A 22,637-nucleotide genomic window follows, 5' to 3' on the forward strand; every position below is an offset into this window, starting at 1 on the left:
ATCTGTGATCATAAAACACTATGGCATCAAAAATGGCTCCAACTCAGAAGGAAACAATCCATGTGAAACCTAGCATTAAATAAGAGCCGCGGTTCTGAAGGTAAGGAGGGAAAGAGGCTGTAAACTGTGTCAAAATAATGGGTTTAACCAAAAGGGCAACCATGTGATGAGAAAGATTACAGTGGTGCGTTTAAGTTGAACTGTGTTAAAAAAGAGAGAGAGAAAGAGTTCCACTGACAATAAGGCAAAGGATTTGCTGATATGGGGAAAAAAAGAAGCAGAAAAAAGCAGCAGAAGTATTTCAGTGAGAACTGAAATTTTCAAAGTCATTTGTGGGTCTGTAAGGGAAAAGGGAGGCCACAGATTTCCTAGAACTCAAAGTGGGGCAGGGAACAAGTTCAGGCACACAGAGAAAGCCACAGAGGAGACCAAATTGCAGGCAGCACATTCAGCCCACAAGTGAGGTTTGCAAGTAAGGGTCTGGGAGAAAAAGGAGCATAGAAAGTCAGCCTTGAAAAATCAAAGATTAAGGTACGTGTAGTAGAGTGGAAGACAGACGGCTTTAAGAATTCATGAAAAGATAGAGTGTCAGGTTCGGGGGAGGATCTCTCAAAACAGTGTCATGAAAAGAACCCCCTGAGAAAGAATGGTTCCATTCAACAATATTTACTGAGTGCCTGTGATGGGCAGTAGGCTGACGTACATGCTGGAGTTGGAGAGAGAAATCCAAGATGGCGCCCACCACCATCATCCTAATTACTGTCCTCAAACACTTGCCCGTTCTAGTGATGCACAGCACAAAGAGCCTACTTTCCAATTGGTTTCAGAGACAATATTTTATTTTGATTCTCCCAACAGCCCCCAGGGGTATAGAGGGCAAATATTATGGCTTTAATTTCACACACCAGGAAGTACAAGCCCAGAACCATGCAGTGAATGGCCCATTTGGCACAGAGGCCAATGCACAGTAGGACCAGAGACCCAGCCCCCTGACTCCTGCCCCCAGACCTCTCCAAGAAGCAGCTGCCTGATAGCTGGTTACCATTTGCGTTGATTATACCCAGGGCATTTCCTGTGATGCTTCTAAGTCTGTATTTCTATTTTATGCTTCTAGAGCATGATGCTCCCAAGACGCCTGAGGCATATTACACATCTTAAATTCTGATGCATTGAATTCTTCTTGGGAGATACAGAGTAATACGTAATTCCCAAGAGATAGGTGTTCCATGGAAAAACAGAAATACAGCAATTTATATTTCTTCATAGAAAAAACAAAACAAAATAAAAACAAAAGCAAAACACCTCTGACCCCCTGGTAGGGAAGTAAATGTAAATTAGTAATGAATTGAGGTTTGAACTGATAATGAAGTCAGAACATGAGAGTCCCAAGGAAGAGCTGAAATATCTGTATACAGAGCTGTTGACATGAAGGGTCCCAAGGCCAAAAACATGAAAGTGAGGTCTGACCACCCAGAGCAGTCAAATAAACAGGCTCCAAATAATGTCAAAGTTGGATGTAATCCTGGAAAATCTGTCTTCACAACATGGCCAGTTTTTTTTTCTTCTTTTTGTAATTGCATGTTTCATGCCACAGGGTATAAATTAATTGATTTGGTTTGTCAGAAGCTCATATTTTCAGGGTTCTCTGGATGTAACTTGCCTTCCTAAACATATGTGTTTGTTTTCACAGGTTTGGTCTATACTTTCGACGAAGAACAAGCTCTTTTTCAGAAAAAGGTAGTAACATGAACATAAATAACAAATTCCTTCTTTTCCATTTCTGAATGACTTCATTATCCTCACAGTGTACCAGCAAACTGGGTTGTTCCTTCCTTTCCTCTGCCCCTGCACTCCCTTCCTGCAGGACCCCTGGGTTTCGGTCTTGCTCTTCTTGGATGTGATGGAAGGTTTACAAGGTCACCTGCTTCGATCCATTCTCCAAATGGCCACGAGGGAGATAGTTTTAGAATGCAGCTCTGAAGATGTCATTTCTTTCCTTAAAGTGTCTCAATGGCTCCTCATTGTCTATTTTTTAAATCAAAGTATAGTTTTGGATTCACCATGTTGTGTTAGTTTCTGGTATACCACATAGCAATTCAGTTATACATCTATATATATTCTTTTTCAGATTCTTTGTCATTATCAGTTATTACAAGCTATTGAATATAGTTCCCTGTTCTATACAAAGAGGAAATTAAAAAAAAAAAAAACCTTGAGACAAATGCCAATGGAAACACAACCACACAAAATCTATGGGACGTAGCAAAAGCAGCTCTTACAGGGAAGTTCCTAGCGATCCAGGCCTTCCTCACAAAACTGAATGTCCGTGCTCATTGTTTTTAGAATAAGGCTCAGGTCCCTTAATTTGGTGCACAAGGTCCTTCAACTTCTCAGCCTGCCTTTATCACCAGTCCCATTGTTTTAAAAATCTGAATTCATTTACATTCTCCATGTAGGAGGTTCATCTCTGTGCCCCAGTCTTTGCACAGGTCAAGTTGTCTGACTGGGAGTCTCTTATCTCTCTTCTCTAATTTCTTAGGCCCACGAGCTCCTACCCATCCCTTTAATGGGATACCCCACCTATTTGTCCCTTACTCCTCTACCTCACACTTACTCCATTAAACTTCGGTTTTTCTATCTCCTTGTCTATTTCTCCTTCTAGAGCACTGTCATCCATATTATAGGTATCACATATGTAATTATAAATTTTCTAGTAGCCACATTTTAAAGAGTAAAAATAAAACCTTAGGTGATTAATTTTAATAATGTGTTTTATTTAACCATATATATCCAATGAATTATCACTTCAGCATATAATAAATATATACATTATATAAATGTATATATATATGAGGCTTAGTATGGAAAGAAGACTGTGTATATATATAAACATGTGTGTGTGTGTATATATATATATACACACATTCTTCTTTTCCTACTGAGCCTTAGACATTTCAGTGTGTATTTCACACTTATAGCACATCTCAGTTTGGATGTTAAATTTTCATCAGAAGTACTTGGTCTATACTTGTATTTCATAACATTTAGGGTTCAAAAAGGAGACTCATGTTCCTGAGTTGTTCCAAGCATACTGACAAGTTTTCCAGTAATGGGATCAAATACTGGTTTTTAAATTTAAGTTAATTGGAATTAAAGAAAATTACAAATTTGGTCCCTCAGTTACATTTCAAGTGCTCAGTATCCACAAGCAGCCAGCGATTGGTAGTCTAGGAAGTGAAGTCCCTGAAGGTGGGCAGTCCTCTTATTTGCACAACTCCAGGGGGCGCTCCTTCACTGTATTTTGTCCTGTACTGGGACAGCGTTAGGGCATAAACAGTGTCTCTCTTTCTCATCTCCACGCCTCCAGAAGACAGGACAGAACCTGGCAAACAGCAGGTGTTTACTGAATGTTTGAATGAAGGGATAATTGGAAATGGGAGTTAGTGGTAAGGGCAGAAGAAATGAATTTAAGCTGGAGTCTCTTTAGTTTTCAAAGAAGATACGTGAGCATCAAGAAGCTCCCAGATTCTCCTTCTGAGGGACAAGAGATTTCACGCAGTGAGATTAAAAAGAACAAAAAATGTCTTAGCTAACGTTATTCTCAGAAAGTTTGCCCAATTTAAGTGCCTCTGTGATTCTGGATTCCTTCCAGACCCCAATATGGCACTGTCAGGCTTTGAAAAAAAAAATGAGATTTCCGTGGCAGGCGGGTCCCAAATGGAAAGAAGTTCCAGAAATGTGACAAGGGTTTTACAGTTTCTTTGGGAAGATGTAGGAGCTCTGTGCAAATCTGTAATAAGCTTAAAAACGAAGGATCTGACCATCTAAATGTTTTGGACTAGTTACTGTTTACACTGTGGTGAGACAGGGGCATGTGCCAAGGTCATACTTGAAAAGGTCACACCTTCTCATCCTTTTCATGGAAGGAGGTGCTCCCACAGCGCTGCAACCAGGAGACAAAGGGCAGAGAGAAGGGGAGAGAATGTGGGGGTTGAACCCTAGAAAAATAGAGTGTACTGTGTGGCTGAAGAGCTGTGGTTGCACCGACAGTTTATTAGGAAGAGAGTTTCTGTAAATAATTGCCCTTTGCCTGGCTTGTGTAATTGGTGGACAATGAGATGGAGAGCCTGTCACTGCTATAAGCACATCCACTTAGGCGAGTAGCTTGCAGCTGATTTAGGGAGCACCTGGATTCTTGTAAGAGACCGGGTAGCAGACTTGTCTCTAGGACACATCCTTCTTGCAGCCGAGCCCAGCTGCAGCTCTGCGTGGCTTGAGGCAAAATCTCAGTGAGTGCTTGGAGCTCTGGGAGCCTCTTTGTCACTCACTACTGAACTTCAGCTGAGGACAAACAGCTCCTTCTAAAAATAAGAAGGGGAGCAAGTAGGCACAACCACAGTGCTGCCCAGGGCCATGAGACTCTCCAGTATTGACACTCATCTCTGTTTACCGCTCTTGTTCCTAAGGGCAAAATGATCATGTATCCTCATCCTTAGGAAATTTCATGTCATTCCTTCTTGGAGGGACAGGATGATGCTGCTCACCTTTCTCCACCACTCAGCACCTGTTGAAGACGGGAAAGGATGGAGTTATTGTGAAGCAAGCAGTGCTTAACATCTTTTACTCTCCATCCCCCCAGGGACCACCTTCAGGGCAAAGACACTCGCGTTCCCAGCTTCCTGTAACCGCTCATGGCCGAACTTCTCACCAGGAATTGACCTCAGCCTAATGCAGCTTCTTCATCAAAGGGACCCCCGTGACTGGGGCTTCCTACATCCAATGGCCGCTCAGTGTGGGGACTCAAAGGCCCATTCATTATTTAGGAAAGTCCTTGGCATGGAGTACATGCTCAATAAATGTTCACGGATGGAACCTCGAAACTGACTGGCTGAGGGGTCCTGACAAATGACACACCCTCTTCCTGCCCTTTGTTTCTACAGAGTGTGAGCCTTAGAGGATGTTAGGGTTCAGGTGCTGCTACGGTTCACTCCATGGCAGTAGAGGCTGGTTGAATGATAATACTGATGAATAATAACTATTATTTAAGGCTCGCTGGGTAACAGGTGAATGCTAGGTGCTGCAGATGCACTCTCTTAATTAATTCTCAGACAACCTAGCAGCTTTAGCCCCCATTTAATCAGTGAGGACAAGGAGGCTCCGACCCCTCAGATGACTCACCCATGCTCAGTCACTGAGCGACTTCAGGGCGACTCTGGAGAGTCAGCCCAGCTCTAAGCTCCACGTGGGACTGGCTGGAGCCTTTCCTGAGGCTTCAGTGCAGCTCAGCTCCTCCCTCCACCCAATTCTACTTCCAGCCTCTCTCCCCTCCAGCACTGAAGCCGATCATCCTCGCTTTAGTCGAACATTTAATGGAGTAGGTGGCTTGAGTTAAGGTCCCTTATGTAAAAAAAAATACCCGTGTTCACGTACTAGACTCAGCTTCACTATGGAAAGATGCTTGGAGGAACCCAGCCTGACTGAGGGCATAGAATATTTAGATCTCCCAAATCATGCTGACATCCTGTGGCATAAAACGTGAAGCGTGGAATGTCCTTTTGTGTGTGGGGTGGGGTGGATGCGTATAATTGAATCCATGTACCTTAGAAGTGTGTTTGGTGTGACCTCACTAATTTACATTCACACATATGTGTATGTCACCCTCATTAGACTGTGATCAAAGGTTGTGGTAAATTCCTCTAAATATGTGTACACAGTGCAAGGAAAGTTTATAAGAGTAAGACCCAAGCTAATCTGGGAGTTCAGCAAAGGCTTATTTTGGGAAGTGACATTTCAGTTAAGGCTGAAGGATGAGTGGAAGTCAGCCTGGAGCAAGGGGCAGAGCGGGAGCGCGATGGGCATGATGGGGACCTGGGTGTGTGGCTGGGGCCTGGGAAAGGCAGAGGGGGTGGCTCCAGGCTGTGCTGGGGAGGTGGGAAGGGGACTACTCATGCAGAGCCATGCTAAGGGTTTTGGATTTTAATCCAAGGCTGAGATGAGTCATTGAAAGGTTTTAAACAAGACAGTGACACAATCAGATTTAGATTTTTTAAAACATTGCTTTGGTCCTGCATTGAATGGGGCTAAGAGGGGATCTGATAGAGGCATCAAGGCTACTGTAATTGTCTTAGAGATGATGGTGGCTTGGGAGAGGGTGAAATGTAGAGATATTCGGATGTGCATTAGTGGGGATTTGGAAGCTGATTTGATCTGGAGAGGGAGAATTTTTAGAGGGACGTTTGACATGGCCACATCTGGGATGGTTTTCCTCCAAGTAACTGTGAACTTCCAGCTCCAAACTTCTCACAGTTGTGGAAATGACACAGTTCACCACCATAGTAACAGGTACACGTTCGAGCACATGAAGAGTATTCTTTAAAATTAGATAGGCCTCAGCTTCTGGAGAACAGGGTGTCCACAAAGCTTGAATTAACTCAAGGAGTACAAAAACGATCAGAAAAGCACATTGGGCACAAGAAGGCTGCCCGTGTTGACTCGTGCTCTGCGTGGGCATGAATGGTAGGTGACACCTTTGCTCAGTGACAGAGACTGCAACCTTGCAGCACTGGCGAGAACCACAGAAGTCCGCTGGAGAACAGCAAGCTTTCAGTTCGAATTTTTCACTCTTTTCCTCATGTAAGAAATAATTTGGCTCTTGTCTCTCCTCAACATCACTTACAATTATGAAAGCTGAGCGGAGAGAGAACAAGAATGAAATTCTACTTCGTGTCATTGCAAAGCGTAACCTTAACCACTTTTAATATACAGATTGTCCAGAAAGTGCTAACAGGTTCTAAAAGTTGCTGCTCTATTTCTCTGTAGCTATGGCAAAAGGAATCATCTGGAACAAGGTCAGTATTGACAGTTTGATAGTGGCTTCTTATTCCAAACACTCTGCACTGTCTCCAATCATGTAATACCTATATTAAGTCAGCGAGTGTTTATTCGACAAATTACATGTAAGTGAAAATTTGTGAAATGGTGTGCAGCATGCATGAGTAAAAGTGCTAAAAGGGAATAAGCAGCAAGAACTATACTCTAGGAATCCAGCCAGAGCTGCCCGGGATACGGAGAATGAAAGTAAAGTTAGCCGGCGCGCTTGCATCCTTTGTTACACCGGGGACAGCGTGGGAAGGGTCCCAGAGGCAAATGCACAAAGCGCCAAACTATGAGGCGCTGGCAACCTTGGCTTCAGGGTCTTCATCTGAAAATGTGAAGGAAAAACCGGGCTGGGCTAACAAGATAACTCACAAATCTAAGTATAGGAATACTGATCTGAGTTCTGCTAGACTAACTTGTAAATCTAGGTTAATTAGTGTTGGTTTCCTGTTCATGTTTTTTGCTAGCCAGCTGGGTTTTCAAAGATACATATCTGGCTTTGGAATGTTGGTTTGCTGCCTCCCTGCCTCCACTTTTGTGATGATCATGCTGCTAAAGCTGTTCCATGCCTATTGGCCGAATACCCCAGGCTTGTACTTTACCCTGTAAAACCTCACGCACACATCTTGGAGGTGCTCAGAGCTTGGAGCAGAAGCCCCTCTGAGCCCACCGGCGTAATACATCTGAGTACTCCAACCCTCCGAGGGGTGCTTGTTTCTTGCCTGGCCTGTCGTTTCCGTAACAAAAACTGCTCCCACTAACTGAATTGCCCAAGGCCCTCTAAGGTCCCATCCACTTCTAGGACTCAGTAAATTTGCCTCTGAAGTTTGCCCTGTTCTCATGACATACCGGGGCTCAAACATTGCGGGGGACTGCCTCAATGAAGGGCACAATTGCTTTGGGGGCCAGCTTAATCCCCCTAAGCGAAGTATCTGTCAAAGACATGACGACCTAGGAAATCACACTATTCAAATGAAAGAGACAGGTACTACTTCTTTGTATTTTAAACAAAACACAACTTCACCAGGATATTGTTAGAAACGATTATTAAAAATCTGAGGTCTTCCCAAACAAGGAATGCACACGATAAAAGGATGTTGTTGGAGGCACCACAAAATTTTAAGAACATTGCTGACACACTCAGAGTGAGCCCTGGAGGCACACTATAAACTCCCATCAACCGTGAAAAATGAAACTCATTTTGAACAATGAAGAATGAACTGACCCCTCCTGCACTGGCAAAGCCCAGGGAGTGGCCTGGTGTGACCTACCCTCCTTCTAGGGTGGGGACACAGCCTGGGGAAATCACTTCTGAGATGCGGGCTCCCTAGAGAGAACTCCTGGCATGATGATCTCTTAGAGCAAATTTCCAAAAATGAGTCCAAGAAAAGCGTTCCCAGTTTCTCCATTCCTCAGCAGTATTTTGAAATCAGCTTTTTCTCCTCTGCTCCAGATGCCCAGGGCCCACGAATGCCTTTCGTGACATCATGCTACATTAACCTCTCATGCAAGGCAGCTGCTTTCTGTGATCCAAAGATTGGGGGGAAGAAAAAAACAAATCAAAACAAAACCTAATATTTCAGGAGGCTATGTAAGTAGGCCAGGACTTACCTTCCACCACAGGCCCATCTGCCGCCAGGACTGAATCTTATCTGATCATTTCCATGGCAACAGCTGTGGGATTAGAATAGGATGAAGGTTTAGGAAGAGTTGCTGGAATTCAGTCCTAGACTGAGTGAGGATTATTTAACTACACACTTGCGTTGCCATGGGAACACAAATTTACAAATCGGGCAGGATTTTTGTAGCTCAGTAGCACAGTATTATATTCATAGGACTGCTTCAAATCCCCCAATTCCATCTCCTCCCCCATCAGGGGGTAAATATCCCACTTGATGCGAGTTAATTATTCCCCAGATATTTTTCTCTTTTAATTTTTAAAGCAGAAATACTAATAGACTTAGACTAGGACCAAAGCCATTGTTCTCAAAATGCTTTTCCATTTTGTTTTTTAAAGAAAAATTTAGCTTGTTCTAAAGAATCTAAAACATATGATGATCAGCATACTCGTATAAGAGTATTTGCAGATACTAATATATATAAAAATAGATAAACAACAAATAGCACAAGGGACAATATTCAATATCTGGTACTAACTTATGGTGAAAAAGAACATGAAAACAAATATATGTATGTTCATGGATGACCGAAGCATTATGCTGTACACTAGAAATAGACACAACATTGTAAACTGACTATACTTCAACAAAAAAATAAATATATACAAAAAAAGAGTCATTTAAGTACCATGTAAGTCCAAGCCAAAATTATGCTGATTAACAAAAAAGATGTTTATTTCTTGTCAGGTGTGTCACCTCTGGTCTTCTAGTTCATTTAACACCAAATTAATTTCAGGAAATCAGCGCTACTTCATTACCGACCACTGTTTTAGAATTTACAAACCGCTTTCACCACCAACCATAACTTGTTTGATTTCACAACAAGCTCACGCTGAAGGGAGAGCAGGAATCACCACCTGCATTTGGAGGTGAGAAACTGTGGTTTAAGTGTTCCCGTGGCTCGCACAAGGCAGGCAGCCTTTCGTCATTTCCCATGATTTCCAGCCCCTCATCTCTTTGGTCTGTTGATGGGAAATACCCATGAGGACTCCAGTGAGGACTTTTTAACTTCTTACAATGTCGCTAATAGGATGCCTTAGAAACGGACTCACTTTATCTTTTCTTGCCTGTCCATCCTTCCTCAAACTGCTCATCTTCTTGGAGGAGCACATTCTTTGGACTGGGAAGACCTAATGACATTTCTTGCCTCTGATTTCTGAAGTGGGGGCACGGGGCACGTGGGAACTCTCACAGATGGGGAGCACTCAAGCACAGCAGACCAAGAATAGATGGGCTTAGAACCAGTTCCACTCCTGAGAAGAAGCAGATGCTGGTGGGCAGACCCACCCTGCAGGCACTAGGAGAAAGTCCAGTGAGAAGCCACGGTGAGTGAGTATCAAGGCAGCGGCAGGAACAAAAGCTGGTGTGGAGTGTCTGATAGGAGGTGGAGGAGTTCTGGGGATGACCATTTTTCACCTTCAAAAAGCCCGCAATTCAGCTAGTCAGAGTCCTGCAGGGGGGCTGGGAGGCTGGGAGGCTGGGAGAAGTTGGGAGGAGTGTGAGGACTTCCGAAGTGGAGGTCCCAGCACATCCCTGAGATGCAGCTCAGGCAGATGCCGAAGGACATGAAAAAGGATGTGTGCTGAGGCTCTTCCTGGGTTCGCTTAAGCTGGACCAGCCACTAGGAGGAATTTTGGTTGACTTCTGAGCACTGGGCTGGCACTTTTAGGACTCAGCTCAGGAGATGGGTGATGTGGCACACGGGGTTAGGGTGGAGATGGTTCTGCTGTGAAAAGAAGACATTATCAGAGGCCGGGCTGAAGGACCACCACATTAGGGCACCACACATCTGGTTTGGAGCCTGCGTGCATGTCAGATTCACCTGAGGTTGATACATGGTCCCACCACCTGCTAGAAATATCAGGTCAGGACAGTTACTTCATTTCTCTAAGTCTTTGTTTTCTTCTCTGTAAAATGGGGTAATTACAGCCTTTATAGCAATGGGTTATTCTGAGAAGTAAATAAGCTAATTCTTATTAAGTGCTTGGACACAGCTTAATTTGATCAAAAGCTTAAGAACAGGTAGTGTTTACTCTTCATCTGATGTCACCTCTGGGTGTGGGCGGGGCTGTGGTGTGACAGACGGTGGAACTTATTCTGGGCTAAGAGAGTTTTAAAAATCCACACCAGCTCTCTCAGCTCATCCCCTGAAGATGGGATTGTATGCAAGGGCATTATTTTGCAGGGCAACCTAGTCACATCCAAAGGCACGTGGCTTTTTATTTTTATACAGTTGATTGACAATGTGTTAATTTCTGGTGTACAGCATAGTGATTCAGTTATATACATATATATATTCTTTTTCATTATAGGCTATTACAAGCTATTGACTATATAGTTCCCTGTGCTGTATAGTAGGACCTTATCAAAGGCACATGGCTTTTAACCCCTGAACACTTCCTAGTAATTACCCTGCATGCACCAACACACAAAGATGTTTATTGTAGGATAGTTTGTAATAGCAAAAAAAGTACAAAATAAAGACCACTCACATCTGGAGATAACCTCAATATCTTAATAGGGAACCAAAAGGATAAATATGGCATAAATATTCAATGAACATTGTGCCGCGGTTAAGTAGGTGCAATTGGTCTATCCGTGCCAGCACACAAAGATCCCCAATACGCACCATCAAATGAGGCAAACAAAGTGCAGAATAGAGCATGATCCAATTTGTATAAAAATATAGGCATATGGACGCAGGCTGAGAATGTATAAACAATTTCGAAAGGGACCCATGAGAAACAGTCGGTAACAGTTACTTCTGAGAGTGGGACAGAGGTTCATAGAGAGATGGAAGCATTTATTTCTCACTTTACACTTTTCAGTACTCTTTGTAATTTTTAAATGAGTACATGTATTCCTTATTAGTAAAATTAGTCTTAGACAATAATGGAAGGGCTTGCATTGGTGCAACGGACCAACCAAAAGTTGGGGAGGGAAAGGAGATTAAAAAAAAAGAAGAAGAAAGAGAAACAAAGAACTACGTTAATTGGTAGGAGTGAAATAATTTTTATAGGATCTTTGTAAAAACATTTAACAGCTTTGTTTATACATAATTTACATGCCATAAAATTCCATACCATTTAAAGTGTAGAATTCCTTGGCTTTAAAGTGCATTTATAGAATTACGCCCTCGTGGACATAATCTAATTTTAGGACAGTTCATCACCTCAAGAGAAGCCGCGCACCCATCAGCAGTCACACCTCACTCTCCAGCGCCTTCACCCTTACCCCTTGGCAAACACGGGTTTGCTTCCTGTCTCTATAGATGTGCCTGTACTGGACAGTCCCTATCACTGGAATCATCCAGTACGTGCTCTTTCATGCCGGGCTTCCTGTTCTGACAGTGTTCTAGCGTCATCTTCACAGAGGTGGTTTCCAGTTTCGAGAAAAAATGCTGGAAAGATTTTGGAACCCACACCAAGCCTTTTGTTGTTGTTGTTGTAGTGGATTTATAATGTTGTTAGTTTCTGGTGTACAGCGTAGTGATTCAGTTATACGTATATATTCTGTTTCATAGTCTCCTTTATTATGGGTTATTATAAGATATTGAATACAGCAGGACCTTGTTTATCCGTTTTAATAGCCATGTTTATATTTCCCTTTTACCCTGATTGTGCTTAGCGCATTTGTGATATTTTGATTTATTAATAAGAAGATACATTCGGTCTTCATCACCATTCCTGGCACAGAGCTCTTAAAACCCTTGGATTCCTAAGTGATAAGAACACTAGGAACCTTTTTTGTTCTACTGAGGTGACTCTGGATGGGCTTCTGGGTGGCTCCTGGATCAGGGTTTGTCACCAGAAAGACCAAGACATGATTAAAACTTTAGAATTTTAATCCCTATTCTCCGTTTTCCAGAGAGGGGAGATGGACTGTAAATGGTGTTAATGATTGATCGTGCCTGTGTGAGGCGGCTTTCATAAAAACCCCAATGGTGCAGGGTTTGGAGAGCTTCCAGGTTGGTGAACACATCCACATACCAGGAGGGCGACACACCCCAACTCCGCAGGGACAGAAGCTGCCAGGCTTGGGACCCTCCCAGACCTCACCCTCGGTATCTCTTCATCTCTGTCCTTTATCATATCCTTTAATAAACTGGTAACCTGTGTTTCCCTGAGTTCAGTGAGCATGCACGAGCAAACCAATCAAACCCAAGGAGGAGGTCATGGGAACTTCGGTTTTATAGCAGGTGGTCAGAAGCACAGGTGACAACCTGGGACTGGCGTCTGTGGTCTGACGAAGGGTGGGGACAGCTTTGTGGGGCTGAGCCCTTCGCCTGTGAGATCCGATGCTGTCTCCTGATAGATAGCATCAAAATTGAGTTAATTTGTAGGACACCCAGTGGGTGTCCCAGAGAACTGCTTTGTGGGGGAAAACCCACACGCAGCTGGTGTCGGAAGTGTTGCCTGACGGTAGTGTCAGAGTAAAGGGGATACGCAGGACGAAGGCTGGTTTTTTTCTTGCACAACACTGTTACAGCCATTGTGCAAGCTCAAAAATTACAGGCTCAGAGGCTGCAAAGATGAAATTTGGGAGCATCCAGTGGAGAACTTGCAGATGTCTAAGACTTTGGGTGGAGCATTAGTTAGCGGGCTTCCTCAGCTCCACCACTAGCCACGCTGCGATGTACCTCATTGCTGTCCCTTTGATCTCAGCTCAGTTCTTGAACATTCTCGTCCAGGCATTTCACTAGGTGTTGTTCGTTGCAAAGATGGAGGTGGCACTGTCCCTTCCCTCATGAGGTTTATACCTTAAGGAAGGAAAAATGACCACTTCATGTGTATTGCACAAGTAAGGACAGGGTGTCTGGGTGCATGGTGGAGAAACAGATGAATGACTAAGGCTAAGAGGGTCTAGGATGGCTTCTCAGGGAGGTGACACAACAGCCAAGAAGAACCCCAAAGGGCAAGTAGGAGTTCCCAGTGCCAACAAGAAGGGACGGCATTCCAGGAAGAGAAAACTGTGTGCGTGAAGGTGTAAAACATGAAAGGACAGAGGGTAATTGAGGACCTGTGTGTCATTTAGGTGCTATTGGAGCACAGACTATAAAGGAAACAATGTGGGGGGACCTGGTTAAAGGCACCTGGTTAAACCTGAGTGTACCTCTGTCTGCTCAGAGCACTGTTGCTGATTTTAAGCCAAAATGTCAACAGCACTTTTTAAGTATTTGCCACTATTATGATTATTATTAATTCTAAGATTTGTGCTAATGTCTAATTCTATTAGGATGTCTCTAGGAGATAGGACTTATAAAATATTCTGTCTTGATATTATTTAAAAATTTTGCTGAAATGCATTTATTCTACATAAAATGCTTGTACATTCTTCTTTTGGAAGGTACGTTAACACCTAAACAGTCAACATTTAGTCAGAACTTCACTTCTGACAAGTATTTTTTCTCTCTCTCTATCTCTTTATGTCTCTGTGTCTCCATCTCTCTCTCTCTTTCTCCAGGCAGGAAAGTTCTGGATAAAGCATCTTTATTCAGTCATTTCATTCTTGGATTTGCAGGGGAAATGCCTCTCTTTTAGCAAGAGAGGATGAGAAATCAGGGGAACAAAATGTGTCAACTGATATTGAAGCTGTTCTCCAGTGGAGCAGCAGGCAAAAGCCCAGGATTTCAAGTCAGAGAGCCCCAAGTTCACGTCTCAGCGCCGCCACTGATGAGACGTGACAGCTTGAATGGGTCATCTGAGATGTGCGAGCCTCCTTGTTCTCACTGATTAAATGGGGGCTAAAGCTGCTAGGTTATCTAAGAATTAAATAAGAGAGCGCATCTTTAGCACCTAGCATTCACCTGTCACCTAGCGAGCCTTAAGTAATAGTTATTATTCATCAGTATTATCATTCAACCAGCCTCTACTGCCATGGAGTGAACCGTAGCAGCACCTGAACCCTAACATCCTCTAAGGCTCACACTTTAGAGAAATGGTGGCAAAGGGTAGGAAGAAGGTTTGCCATTTGTCAGGACCTCTCAGCCAGTCAGTTTTGAGGTTCCATCCGTGAACATTTATTGAGCATGTACTCCATGCCAGGGACTTCCCTAAATATTGTGGCTTTAGCAATGAGCAAAACAGGCAAAAATTACTGCTCTCGTAAACCTTACAATCTAGCGGAGGAGGAAAGACAATAAAAACTTGAATAAGTGAGGCATATAGTATGCCAGATGGCGGTAAGTACTAAGCTGAAAAGTAAAGCAAAGATGCGGGAGGATGCATGTTAAAGTTTGGAGGAGGGTTTGCAATTTTAAACAGGGTGGTCAGTGCCAAAAAAGCTCTCCAAGGAGATGATTCACAGAGAATTCGTACCCATTCACAGAAGAACCTGCTTGGGACCCAAAATGGCACCTGCAACTCACAGCAGAAATTTGAAGCCAGTGGGTGGGTAAGAGGATGGTGCCCGCCTCCCCCTGACCCCAGGCAGTCTCCTTATAAGCAGCTCAGCTGATGTCTCCCACTAGAGTTTTTTGTTGTGCGCTATGGGTCAGTCCCTCTAGAACAGGACTATCACACCCACATCATAAATGCCATGCAAGCATGCTTGAGACTTGGAGAGGTCCCTGCTGCCATCTGGAGCACCCTGGGAGATGGAGCTCCCCGTAACTGAGCCAGGGCCACGTTGGCAGGAAGCTGCCAGGCACAGCCCACTGTGCTGTGGAATTTACTCCTCTGCCAGAAATTGCTATCCTCTTGTTCCACAAGGTCCCGTGAAAGCAAGAAACAGTATTCAGTGACGTATAATGGCAACAGGAATTAGAGAGGAACAGACTTGTCTCCAGTGTGAATTTCTTGGCGGGACTTTTATTTCCAGTGGATTTCCCCTTTCTGAGTGGGGATAAGGCAAATGGTAATTCCAAGGAGATGGCACTACGATACCTTGATTTCTGGAATCACATACAGAAATGACTTCATCCAGTGAAGAAATATCTTTATAACATTCAAAACTATCTTCTCTGCCTAAAGTATTAAAAAATAGTAGAATGTTACACAAAGCTGTGACCTCCATGGGGAGCAAACACGCTTAGCAGATATGTCTTCTCCAGAAGTGGGTTATATGAACGTGATGCAGGAAACGGATGTGGGCCATGAGGAGGGCCATGTCCCAGGTCTCAGTTGGGTCCTTGGCTTCATGCAGGAAAAAATTCAAGAGCGAGCCACAGTTGAGTAAAGGTAGATTTATTTAGAGAGATACATCAAAAGGCAAGAGAAAGGCCACGAGGTGTGGGGACTGTGTGCTCAGATTAGAGTAAAAGTAGGTACACACTCCATGGACAGAGTGCGGGCCATCTCTGAAGGGGGAAGGAGAAAGAGAGAGAGTCACAGGGAGGGGCAGTGTTGCCAATTTTTATGGGCTTCATAGCTTCATATGCTAATAATTGGAAGGACCAGTCTAACTACCCTGGGGAAGGGGCTGGGATTCCCAGGAAGTTGGCCATTTGACCTTTTGTGGCTAGCCTTGGGGCTGCCATGGTGCCTGTGGGCATGTTTTTTACCATGCTAATATGTTACAGTTAGCATATAATGAAGCTCAAGGAAGTCAAATCTCCCACCGTCTTGAGCCTCAAGGCCTACTGAGGGTTGAATCTTTTGCCATTTTGGTGTTAACTGTTGTGTTGTTCCTTGAATGGCTGTGTCCTGCCCCCTTCCTGTCTCAAACAGATTCTTTTTTTTTTTTTTTTTGGATTTTGTAAGGGGAACTATCACTTAAGATCTCCTTCTAGGTGCCAGGTATAAACTTGACACAGATGTCAGTTAGGAATTCATTCAGCTGTGAGCAATAGAATACCCAGTTACCAAGGGATTGAATGATACATGCATTTAATTATGTAAAGGTAGACAGTCTTGGGCTGGTGTGAGGCACATTAATGTAATCTAGATTCCCAACTCTTAGAAATTTCTGCCCTGCCATCCTCAACGTGTTGGATTTCTCAGTCCTCAGGCCTTTTTGCTTCTTGGTCACAATGTCAATCAGCATTCATGGCAGAAGAAGGTAAAAGGGTAGCCCCAGTTTTGTCTGTCCTTACTAGAAAAGCAAAAGATTTCTTGCACGCACCCCATGTGGACTTCTTACGTTTCATTGGCCAGAACTGGCACCACATAAACATCCCTAGATGGGAGGGAGGCTAAAATTTGATCTAAAGCCATGGTTCCCAAATCGAACAACCGTCAGAATCACCTGGAGGGTTTGTTAGAACACAGATTGTTGGGTGTCTCCCCTAAACATTCTGATTCAGTAGATCTGGGGCAAGGCTGAGAAACTGCATTGCTAAGAAGTTCCCGGGTGAGATGCCACTGCTCGGTGACCCACTTGGAGAATCACTGGTTGAAAGGAAGTCTTTTATATTTTTATCGGCATCCTCCTAAGGAGACTCTTACTTGTATTCAGTGAACTTTTGTAATAGCCTCTTACCTTTCCTGTCAGACATCATTGCCACATTTCCTTTCCTAATTCCAGCTCTGATCTAGCAGCCTTCTACTCAAAAACTGTCAGGGATCCCCATTGTTTAGTACTCTCTGGAATTCAAGGTCTTTCATGATTAAATACCAGTGTGCATATTTCCATTCCATTCATTCTTCAAAATCTATGCTCCATTTATACGTGGCCCTTAAAATAGGACCTTGTAATGACTCAGTTCTATCAAATCACCATCTTGCTGAGTATAATTATAAAACCCGGTTAAAATGTAAAAAAGAGCTACGTAGAAGCATCACAAAATAGCCAAGACAGCCAGAACTATAGAGGTCAAAATCTAAGAAAAAAGAGAAACGCATAGATAAATTCTTGCAAACATTCAAGGAATAAAGAAGGGAGGGAAGTAAGGCATAATTTCCTGCATGAATTAACATTGTTTTCTTCCAAAGAGGCTGGTGCAAGTCCGATATTCAAAGAGTAACTTGGGTAAAAGCTGAGTGGACACTAAAATAAAAATGCAGATTCCTAATTAATATGATCCATGGGGATGAGTTATGCTGATTGCTGCTTTTTGATTATACAAATATATTGCCTTTCACTCAGTCAATCAGCAAGCATTATTCTATTGAAGAAACAGTATGGGTTAGCGGTTAAGAGCACAGACTCTTGATCTAGACCCTCCTTACTTTAAATGAGGTCTCCAACCAGCAGAGTTGGTATGCCTAGTTTTCGGTAATTTGATCTGCTGGTATAATTTTCTGTTTATTTATTCTGCTTGAGATTCATTGAGCTTCTTGGATCTGAAAATTCATTTATTTTTAAAATAAAATTTGGAAAACTTTCAACCCTTATTTCTTTACATATTTCCCCTCAATGTCTTTATTTTCTTCCTCCAAGGACACATATGCTAAAGGACTTGATATTGTCCTACAGGTGACTGAGGCTCTGGCCATTTCTTAAGCCTTTTTCCTCTGTGTATTTCTCTTTGGGTAATTTCTATTGTATCTTAAATTTCACTGACGGATCATTCTTCTGTAATAACCAATCTGTTGTTAGACTTATGTAGTATTTTCATTTCAGGGATTATATTTTTCTGCTCATATTTCTATTTGGTTCCTTTTCAATAGTTTCCTTTTCTCTGTTGAGATGATTTCTGTTCTTTTTCTTCACGCTGTCTATATTTTCTTTCAAATTCTTGAACATCTTTATAAATCTTGTTTGCTAATTCTGTTATTTCTATTATCCAGGGGTTTTTTTATTTACTCATTTTTCTCCTGGTTAAAGACCACATGATCCTGCTTTGTCTTAAGTCTAGCGTTTTTATTTTTATTTATTTATTTATTTTTATTTTGTGGTGGGGGGAGGTAATTAGGTGTATTTGTTATTTATATATTCTTGGAGGAGGCACTGGGCATTGAACTAAGGATTGCTAAGCATGTGCTCTACCACTTGAGCTATAGCCTACCCCCATAAGTCTAGTAATTTTCTAGTTAATGTCAGGCATTAGGAGGGCTACACTGCTGAGTGTCTGAATTTTATTGTCCTCAGAGTGTATTGTGTTTTGTTCTCACAGGCAGGTAATCTACTTGTAGAGCAGCTTTTGCCCTTTCACGGTTTGTCTTCAAGCTTTGTTAAGATGGGTCTAGCGTACCCTTTGCTCTAGGACTAGATTAGTCCCACTCGTAAAGCATGGCTTCTCTGAGACTTCTACTGAAGGCTGGAGGTGTTCGACAAAGTCTCCTCACTCTACTTCTTTGGGAATCAGGTGTCTCCCATTCCTCCGTGAGTTTCAGTAGTTCAGATCACGATTTCTCATTAGTAGCCTGTCTTCATTCTGTTGTCAGCGAAAAGGTTCTTGTCACAGAAAGAATTCAGAAACAAGACATGGAGGTCAAGAAAGCATAGCAAGGATTTATTAAATGTTAGATAGTACACTCTCAAGGAAAGAGTGGGCAGACCCAGTTGCCCTGAGTTTCTTTGGCAAGCTGGTTATATGGGTATAAAAATGAATGGGCAGAATATTCATTGGCAGGGAGAAGTTTGGGGTCATCTTTCTTGAATTTCATCCCAACTCCACGTTCCTAGGTGGGGAGGGGGGATTTTTTGTCATTATTTAGTCTTGATCGGGAAGTCAAAAGAGGTCATAATGAACTAAAGATTACATTCAGATGGGTCTATAATGAGCGAAATGTTACATTCAGATGGTGGAGATTCCTGTCTTGTCCCACCTTTCTTTGCCTCCAGGACACTTGTCAACCCAGAATGTGTGGTTTCTTATCAGTCTGGAGGATCCTGTTTTTCTTGGTCTGTCCGAGGACCCCCTGTTGTTCACAAGATGTATGCTTCTCTGCCATTTGACCCGTGTTCCCCTTTCTCTGCTCATATCTAGCTACCTGCCTGCTCTGACAACTAGTTCTTTGCTTTGTCTCGTGGAGTCTCACTCTGCATACGCGCAGTTAATTTGGCTAAAGACTTAAGGAGACAGTTATACAGTTTTTGAACAATTCTCTTCTCTTTGGCACTCTGTCTTACAATTCAAGCTGCCTCAGGAGCTTCAAATTTTGATCTCTGTCTCCTCCGCTAATGAAATCTCTGTATGCTGCCTGGGGTTTCTCTTCCTAAAGCCTTAGTATGGCAGTGGTTCTCTAGGTGCAGTCCCCAGACCAGCAGCATCAGCAACACCCGGGGCATTGTTAGAAATGCGCAACCTCAAGCTCCAGCCCGGTCTTACTGTATCAGAAGTTCTAGACATGGGGCCGGGGAATCATCACCAGTTCTCCTGGTGATTCTGATGCATCCTCAAATTTAAAATCTTTTGAGTTATGGCAAAAAAAAAAAAGGGCAGAGGATTTTGTAGGAAAGTGGGAATTGAGGTTACAGATCACACCCATGACTTTAGTGGCCCATTTCTGTGAGTGGGTAGGGCTCTTATAGTTCTTAAAAAAGGTAATTGGGGTGGGAAGAAACCCCAGGAGCTGCTAATTCCTCCCCTCCTGAATCTTAAGAGAGGCACCTGAGATTCTAAAACTGCCACTGGAGGGGACCATGTCAGAGATTAATAATTTGTTACTACTATTATGAAACCATTATCCACCAGTGCTAGTCAGGACTAGGTCAGCATAGATTTCAAATAAAAAACGTTATATAGTTATAGAGTTAGTACAGGAACTGCATAAGGATTGCTCTACTAGAGTGTTTCTCAATCTTAGCTGCATATTGGAATCACCTGAATCACCTAGGGAGGTTTTAAAAAACACTGACAGCTGAGTTTCACTCCAGCCGCTCTGATTCAATTGATCTGTGGTGCAGCCTGGGGACCAGCAAGTTAAAAAGCTCACCAGGTGATTCCAGCGTGCAGCTAAGTTTGAGAAGCACTAGGCTAATAATTGATCATCGAGGCTGTGAGCTCTAAGTATCATTTGAAAGTGGGAAGGAATATGACTTCCTCTAGGTGAGCTTCCCAGCCAGTGGAAAGAACAGGTGGGACTTAGCTTAAAACTGGTATGCAGTTTCCTTTGGTAAAGCAGGGAGTGAGGTCGCACCTGATTACAGCAGAAGATGAGGTTCAGTTCAACAAACATTAATGGAGCTTCCTGTGTCAAGCACTCTGCCGAGAGATGGGGAAACGAAAGTCCTTCTGTCTCTATGGCAGGAATCAGGCACACGATGTGACCCGGGCTTTTGTGTGGTTTCCATATTGATGGCTCTCTATTGTAGGGCTCCAGCGCATTCCTGGCATCAGTCAGTTGTTAGCTTGCCGTGACTTATGTGTTATCACCATAGCTAAAGTACCAAAGTTTGCAAAGGATTTACTCTAGATAAATTCATTACGGTGCTTTTATAGCTAACCCCCAAAATAATGTCATTCTGTTATCTAAATTCCAGCATTTAATGAGAATTGGAGACAGAGTTATGCCTGGAAATTGTTCCTAACCCACACAAGATGATCCATACAGTCTTAAATTATCTATGGAAGATCCAGTTACGTCGTTTCAGTAAATTCAGCTTATTCAGTCAAAATGGTGCATCGGAGCTGGAGGGAGGAGCCAATTCAGGTTGGCCTGGCGTGGGCCACGTGCCCAATGGGATGTGGTTGTTTCAGGGGCCAAGCCATGTAACCAAGCCATGAAGTACAAGGTAGACGCTGACAAATTGGCCGAGAATAGAGGAAGGGTGGTTCCCCAAAAGGGACACTGGGTTGCTATTTTCAACTCTATAAGTAGATACTATTTGAAGTAGGCATCATTCAGAGAAGAAATGTTTAGAGAAATGAACTGATTTGCCTAAAATCATATAGATAGTAAGTGACAGAGATTGACTTGACCCAACAACCTGGCCTCAAAATTGGGTACCCATGAGGCTAAGGAAGCTTAAGCTTCAGGGACCATCATGTACATGGAAGGGTCCTATCATTTAAAAAAAGTTTGTTACCCATTTTCTTAGAGGGCTGTGATAACCATATAAAGTCCTCCCAAAACACGTATTTGATTCCTGCTTATCTTCCTTCTCGTAGTTGAATGCCTCACCTGCTTGCCCTAACAGCCTGCTCTGGGAAATGATTTCTCCAAAATCAATTCTTACATCACTTTTGAATTGAAACGTTCTCTGGTCTCCACACTAGAACATGATTACTTCCTACGCAGGGCACCTTCTTTGAAGATCTCCTAGGACACTTGTCACAGTGTCCCTTGTGTTGTTTTAATTGTTTGTGTGCATGTCTCGTCTTTCCTACTAAAATGTAAGCCACATTCAGGGTGACATTTATTTTCTCCGTCTCATGGTAGTAAGTGTATTGCTTACTGGAGTGTCTGTACCCACTCATGCATGTTGGGTGGATGGATAAAGGGTGAATGCATGGCAAGAGGTGCTTTGTGGGATTTTCCTAGAACTGTTGAATTTTTTGTGGTATTTTGGAGAAACTCCTTATGTTAGTTTTCCAAAAATAGAAAATTAGTTGCTCTATGTTGATGAAAGTTGAGGTTTGAAGACAAAGGTGTGAAATATATTGCAGACCAGATTTTCTTTAGTTTTCCAAGGGTCATAAAGAATGCATGGAGCGAGTTGCTAGAAATGCTTTCTCTTATAATTTCAATGCGTTTCTCCCCTCTGGGACACTTTTGCCACTTATTTGAATGCTTAAGAGGTAGCTGAGTTGTTGTCAAGTCTTTACTGGTAAATATTTAATCAGTAAAGGCTTTTTTCAAGTTTTTCTAATGGTCTATGTTCCAAATAATGCAAGAAATAATAGACTTCTCTGGAATGTATCCTGGACTACCTACGGAAAAGGCACAGATCTCAAGAATCGAGAGTGCAATTGTCTATAGATGCTTGCCTGACTATTCTGTTTTGTATTAGATAAATCTTTAAGCACTGTAGTTTTGTTTTCTAATTACTTTTAAATGCAATTTTTACCTATTGAAAGTGTAATACACGCTTATTGTGGAAAACACCAAAAATACACATCAGGGGAAATTGCCTATATGGATATTTGTAGATTTTTGAAACGTTCTAACCAAGGTTTTTAAGTGCTTTGGTAGAGGATTGTTCATTTCCTTTCACAATATGTCTCTTTATGTGCCCCCAGTGAGACCTTCATGCTATCTGAGAACAACTGGGGAAGAAACGTCACTTCACCAACCAGAAGAAACAGCCTTACCAATC

This window comes from Vicugna pacos, chromosome 27, assembly GCF_048564905.1.
Source record: "Vicugna pacos chromosome 27, VicPac4, whole genome shotgun sequence".
Lineage (NCBI taxonomy): Eukaryota > Metazoa > Chordata > Mammalia > Artiodactyla > Camelidae > Vicugna > Vicugna pacos.